Consider the following 7549-nt stretch of genomic DNA (forward strand, 5'->3'; position numbering starts at 1 on the left):
CGGAGATGCTCTCCGTGGGCCGTTTCCTGACGGGTGTCGTTGTTGGGTTGACGGCAGCATCCATTCCTGTAGGTGTCCAATCATGGCTCCAGAAACAAAAACAAAAAAAAACAACTCCTTTTTGTTATAGAATTCTCATCACGTGTGTGTCCACGTCGCAGGTTTACATCTCCGAGATCTCCCACAGAAAAGTCAGAGGAGCTCTGGGCTCCTGCCCTCAGATCACGGCTGTGTTCGGTTCCCTGGCTCTGTATAGTTTAAGTAAGAGTTTTACCAACAATGTAACTGTAATCTGACCTCACCAGACGGTCTAACCCCTCACCATCATGTCCCGGTCTGGGTGTGCCGGGGGGGGGGGTGGGGGGGGGGGGGGGTTGTCAGTGGACCCAGTTAGAACAGCTCAGTATTCTACCACAGCTCCAAACTGTGAATCCCTTTTAAATTTGCCATTAAACAGTGAAAGGCTCCTGGGAGAATTGAGCTGCAGGCGACGGGTCTGCAGGGCTGCAGGATGATGGAGGGCTGACCCCCCCGTCTTGTACCCAATCCTTAGCAGATGGAACGGTCCAGAGGTTGCAAATTGAGACCCAGCTTTGTTGGGCTGCTGATAGGATTGGGCCTGATTCATAGAGCCATCATCAAGCTCCTGCATACAAGTGTGTGCTTATGTGTGTGAGAGGTGATCCAAAGGGCACAGATGGAGACCAGCAGACTGGTACAGTGGGACTGTTGAGCTGATGATTAGATCCATGTCCCAGTTTCTGAGGTCTGTTCAGACACTGCCAGCTTTAATGGGAACCTGTGAGTGTGACTGAATTATGGTCTGTTTTTCCAAGTGAGTATGTATGGTGGGTGCACATACACATACTGAAGTCCAGTTCTGTTTAGAAACAGCTGCGGATGTCATGTGACATCACCAACAACAAACTCCAGATGCGCTACACCTGCAACATGTCAAACACAAACACACCACAGGGGGGAGACTGTTCTGTTTGACCACAGGTTGAAAACTTTAATTCACACTGTGGTCTCTGTTAATTCGCTGTCGAAACAATCATTTGTCAGCACACTTCCTGTCTATATGTACACAACACACTCTGACCAAGGTGTGTGTGTGTGTATTCTGGCTTCCTGTCCTGCATCATCCTGACAGCTGATTAAGTCCTATACCATCCTCCAGCAATAATGTCACACCCACACACACACAAAAAAAACACACACTCATGTCCAATCACAGTAAACCAAGCATAATGTAGGGCCGTGCATGCTGGGAAAGATCCTGACAGTCCTGGACATTAGGTGACAGACAATGTTCTGGTACAGACACCGGAGCTAACGTTAGCTACAACAGTCCTGGTGCAGTATTATGTGGATGTAGCAGGGGAGCTAACGTTAGGTACAACAGTCCTGGGACAGACCACGTAGCTAACGTTAGCTACAACAGTCCTGGTGCAGTATTATGTGGATGTAGCAGGCTGGTGAAACCGTGTGTGTTCGACCCTGAAATATCAGATAATTAGAACAACAGCTTCAGGTTTTGAAGAGACATCAGTTCTGGATGTGAAGGTTCTGAAGTACACACAGTATGTGCACGGTGTGTGTGTGAGCATGTCTGCAGACATCAAATGGAATTAGGTGCACTGTTCCCTGGAATTGGCCAGTCCCAGAATTCCAGGATGTGTGAGGAGATAATGTCAGTGATGGATCCTGGGCCTGGGTCTCTGCCTCCTCACACACACTTTTATCAGCATGAAGGACATGTAATTAAGAACAGAGAACACGGTGTTCATCACTCTGTGTGTGTGTGTGTGTGTTAGAAAATCTGCTGTTACCTGTTTTCTCTTGTTTACTGCAGTAAGCAGATGGCAATTTAAAATCTGCTTATCTGCAGTACAAGGATACATACTTCACTCTGTGTGTGTGTGTGTGTGTGTGTGTGCGTGGTCACAGGTCTACTGAGCTAATCGTATTGATTTTCTTCAGAGTCCTGGAGCTAAGCTTAAAACATTAAAGTGAGTGAATGGGGGGATTATCTAAGTCTGCCTCCGAGACCCCCGGTGAAATCTCTTCTTCTTAAATTACTCTTCAAATCAAACCAGCATTGACAGACATTAACTTTACTCTCCTTAAAAACACATGACAGGAGGCCGAAGCAGGAGGAACAGTGGAGGAGCAGTGGAAGTACTGTGGGGGGGGGGGGGCAGTCAGGAGCCTGGATCAACTGGCTGATCATTTCTTTAATCCAGTTTTTCTCAGTAGGAGGAGCTGTCTGCCATCCTGTGAATGGAAGGCACCAGAACATCATAAACCTGATGTTGGTGGTTGGAGTGGCCTTCACTTCGCTTGGTGTTCAAACCTGGCTCGGGGGCCAATCATGGTCGGTACCTACACCTCCCTCTAATGGTCTTTCTACTCAGCTTTGATCATTTAGCAGTTGGTTACTGGATCACACTGATAAACATGACTGTGACAAGTGATGTGATGTGTGTGTGTGTGAAAGTGGGGGGAAGGGGCTGGGAGAGGACAGGAATTATGTGAAGAATGAATAAAATCTGATTCCAGATTTGTTGCTGGTGAAACAAAAAACTGAAGTAAAAAGTTTAATAATTCATATAAAGTAATTATTATTATAAATTGTTATAAAGTGAAGTTCTCTGCTGCCCCCGGGGGTGGGGTGGGGTAAAGAGTCCAGTCCAGGTAGTGGAGGCGTTCTCTGGACTGTACTTCATTGACTGACTTTAACGTAGTATATATATGAGAGAGGGAGAACGTTTAATCTTCTCTCTCCCTCTCTCCTCTCCTACTTTTCTTTTGGTCTTTGGCAGAGTGAGTCTGGGGGAGGTAGATAACGCTGACGCTGGGTCTCCTGGTGAGTGTGAAGCTCTGCTCTACGGTCTGTACGAAGGAGAAAAGACGGTATAGCTGTGTGCATCTACTGGCTGAAGAGTAGAAAGAAAAAGTGCAGAATTCGTACTTTGACTATTGATGGTGTGTTGCATCATTTAGTGCTGGACGGAGCGGGGGCAGCAGATGACATGTGAGGGTGGGTGAGGAGATGGTGTGAGCGAGAAGTCCAGTGTTGAAGAATATGTTTTGAAGTTCTCCCTGCTCATCAGCGATCAATGGTTCCACCCTGCACTCACCCCTTCCTCCCATCACACCCTCCTCTCACCTCCTGCTGTGGCGTCCACTCCTCTCTCCTTCTCCTTCCCTCTGTTCATCCATCCTCCATGTTCCTTCATTAGGACGGCCCCATGCTGAGAGCTCGTCCATGTCTCCGCTCCGTCTCCTCTTCCTCCGTCTCCCGGGAGCAGTGTATGGATGGAGACGGGAGATGAAGTGGAGGAAGAGGAGAGTGATGATGGTGGTGTTCGTGGGAGGACGGCGGTGTATGATCTGCAGGGTGGGGGCAGTGGTATTTAAATGTTCAAACTTCAAACTTCATCCATGTTCAGCAGAACCATCTTAGAACCAGAACTTCTCACTGTCACAAAGGAACTGTTTTAACAGTCTATTAAATGTCACACTGTCTCTAACACACACACACACACTAGAGAAAAATATATAGTGTGTTCTGTGACACATACCCCCCCGTCCCCGTCCCTCCGCACCCCGACCCCCACTCTCTTAGTTCTCCTGGGGGCTTCGGAGGAAACAGTGCAGCAGTGATGAGAAAAGGACAGGAACTAATTGCTGCTCGTGAAAAGGCGACTAGTGAAAATGTGAGACCTTTTCTGACGTTCCCTGAAGACTGACGTCACTTGTGGATGGAGGTTGACAGGAGAAGACGGGAGACAGGTCCATGTCCAACTTTTACCATGGAGCGTCCCTTAGTGAACCAGACAGTTGGACCTGTCTCACTGTCATCCACCGTCGGTGTTCTACCATCAGTGTTCTGTCTTCGGTGTTGGAGGACAGTCTTGGTTTTCTAGTTGGTTGAGGTCTATGTTACGTGTGATTACAGCCCCAGGGCACAGGGGGGCGAACTGCTGTTTGAACTAATGATGAGGTAAATGGCAGCTGAAGGTCAAACGATGCCAATTTACTATGGTTATCGTGCAGGTCTGTGGGCTCCCCCGTGGGAAAACACAGGTTTCTTCTCAGTCTGACTGCTGATCTACAGACCAGGACCACGTACCAGACCAGGACCACGTACCAGACCAGGACCACGTACCAGACCAGGACCACGTACCAGACCAGGACCACGTACCAGACCAGGAGTACCAGACCCACGTACCAGACCAGGACCACGTACCAGACCAGGACCACGTACCAGACCAGGACCACGTACCAGACCATTAGAGACGGAGATAATAACATGAAACAACTGGAGGAGAGGAATAACAGTGAAGGAAAGCAGCGAGGAAGAGCGCTGCAGCTGTGTGTGTGTGTGTGTGAGAGTGTGTGTGTCAGCAGTGATGGATGCTGGTGTCCTGCTCCGACAGCTGGAGGCCAGTGTGTGTGATGATGGCAGAGCTGACTGTTATAATGAAAAGTGAGCGTAAAGCTTCAGTGACAGAGACTCAGAGTCATATTTCACTGCACCATCTCACACACACACACACACACACACATCAGACACTGTAGAACATGGTATGAGAACCAGCCACTGATGAAACTAAAGATTCTTTCAAACTCTGTTAATCTGTTTATTTTGTTTTGTGTTTTTTCAGATCCTAGATCACATCAGATCAGATGAGGGTTCCCAAACCTGACGCTGATGACGATGAGTGTGTGTGACTGGAGATCAGGTTAGTGTTTATTCTAAACTGACCACATGTGTGGATGTTAGTGTCCATCTATGATGCTGTTATGAACCTTTAGGGGGAGCCAGTGGGGCCGTCCAGGGTCCGGGGTGAAACCCTCTGTTTGTTTTTCCTAGCCCAGATTTGGGTCCAGTTGGCTGGACACTACTTGGAATGATCACTGCATGGATTTCTTTTTTAAATGAACTCGCCTGTAGACGGTTCTTGGCTGCTGTGAATTATGAACCGCGTCACTTAGAGAACATTAGAGAACATTAGGCTCCACGTTTGGACAGAGGAAGATTCATGTTATTAACATGCTATAAAAATTACCTTCATCTGTTTGGCTTCCACTGCTTTACTGTCATTTTCATTTTCATAACATTTACTTTCAAACAAATCTTCATTAAACACCCACCACACAGCTGATGGAGCGCTGCCTCATCTTTTAATTTTCTTTTTTTTAAGATTAGATTTTTTGAAACACCATTATTTATGAGCTGGTGTGTTGAAGTTGTGGCTCAGCATTCTCAGGTTACTCTGCTGTAAATCAGAATTAATTGCTGGGGGAGTGGAACATCAATATGTGGCCCCTGATTTCATTTCCTGCTGCGCTAATGTGATTTGAGCGCCTCCTGAGGTGACACCATTAATGAAAATGGAACAATAAAAATGCAGCAGGCGGAGATGAAGACAAATATAACAAGTGTTCTGCTGCAGTCATGTTCCTCAGAGAACACAGGAACACCAACATGGTTAGGGTCTGAGGACGTTCTAACACTGACACATTCAAGAGGATAAATGTCTGTCTGTCTGTCTGTCTGTCTGTAGGATTGGGGTTCAGGTTAATTGGCTCCAGCCCCCCCTCAGGACCCTGAAGATGAGAGTAAAAACAGAAATGACGGGATGGAGGAGCAGCAGCAGTGGAAGCAGTCAGAGAAATATGAGTATGACTCGTACACAGCAGTGACACCTCACCTGGGCTACACCCCCCACCCCCGACTTCCTCCTTATCTCCAGTCTCCCAGGTTCTGTGGACCACAGAGGATGAAGCTGCAGCTGTTCCTCCACCTGAAGGAGGGGCACAGTTCCTCTCAGCTCCTCAGACTAAGACTAAGACTAAGAGTCTTCTATGGTTTTTGTTCAGTTTACAGCATTAGATTGATGTAAATCAATGGAGTGATTCATAGAACGGGGCTTTTTATATGTTGTTAGCACCACCTACAGTCTAGGAGAGGCGAGAGTCATGCTTCACGTTGACAAACAGAGTTCAGAAAAGTGTGAACTGCTCCTTTAATCTTAGACTTTTCTGTGTGATAATAAACAGAAGAAGAAGAAGCTGCAGCTCACATCAAGCTTTAATGAACTTGATGTGTTGTCACCTGTCAGATTACAGCCCTGGGGGCAGGAGTGGGTGGGGCGGGGGCACATATAGAGGCAGATCTTATAGAGTCTCAGTCGTTTACTGTTATTTCAAGTGACGATTACCTCCATCAGAGGACGGGGTGCCCTGAAATATAGATGGTGTGTACATACCAAATGTGTTTTCCCTGCACTAATTACATGGTAGACATGCTTCCCTGCTCCTATAGACACCCCCCCGTCTCCACTCTAAACACTTTCAAGTTGCCTCAGGGCTTTTTCTCATCACTTTGTGCAGAGATAAGAGTGTGAGTGTTGCTGCTGCTGCTGCCGCTGCTGCTTGCGCTGCTGCTGGTGGTTGCTGCTCCACTGGTGTTATCATTGTGTTCCACATGTTCTGAGTGTTTACTCTGAGACATGAATGTGAAATGTCCTGCTCCATTAATGTGGGGAGAGGGGAGAGAGGGGAGAGAGCAGGCAGTAATGTAGTCATCTTCTGTTTACTGAGGGAGGCTGAGGGAAGAGTGAACGCCTCCGACAGCTCTGTGTGTGTGTGTGTGTGTGTGTGCACGTGTCAGCCGTAAACATGAGCAGAACAAAGGAAGCCGCTGTGCGCCCCCTCTGACAGGAAGAGATAAAAACACTGTTTTCTACACAAAGATTTTTTCAAGGTGATTATTGCTAATGTGTAGTCATCCTAAAAGGTTCAAAGGGTGACACTGGGGGGGGGGGGGGGGGGGGGGGGGGAGGAGGGGGTAGCACAACTGCAGTAAAAAAAGTTAAAATACAGTAAGTAAAAGGGAAAAATTCTATTGGAAAGACATCGAGTGGAGAACAAAGGAGGAGGAATCACTGCGCTGCACTCCATAAATCCATAAATGTGGATTATTAGATTTCAGTAGCCCACATGTCCAGGTCTACAGAGAGCGGACCAGATCATTGGACTCCAGATGTGGGCCACTGGAGGCTCCTACAGCCAACATAGAGCCACACATCAGTGACCAATCACAGCAGAGCTCTGCCTCCCACTCAGACACTCAGACCCTGCTGCAGTAATGTGCCCTGCCCACGGCTACAGTCTAATCTGCTGTGTGTCCCTAGGTGTAGAACAGGAGCCACGTGTTGAGCCCAGTCCTGATGCAGGAGACAGATTCCAAGGGCCATGGAGGAGCTCCTGACCCCTGCTGGTCACTGCAGCACAGAGCAGGGTTACACAGATGAGCTGTGTGTGTGTGTGTGTACGTTAACGTGATCGTCCTCCCCAGACAGACAACCCTCCCACACACACGCACACACTTTGTAACCTCTGACCCTGCTGGACTACAGCGTCTGAACATTTTGTTCTTTTTGTGATTTTTTTTTTACTCTTAACTTCATAAATTCATTTTTCATATTTCATCGTCTTTAATGTTTATTTTTCTCTTTGTTCCTGTAAAAAATGT

Source organism: Cynoglossus semilaevis, chromosome 2, assembly GCF_000523025.1.
Source record: "Cynoglossus semilaevis isolate Cse_v1.0 chromosome 2, Cse_v1.0, whole genome shotgun sequence".
Lineage (NCBI taxonomy): Eukaryota > Metazoa > Chordata > Actinopteri > Pleuronectiformes > Cynoglossidae > Cynoglossus > Cynoglossus semilaevis.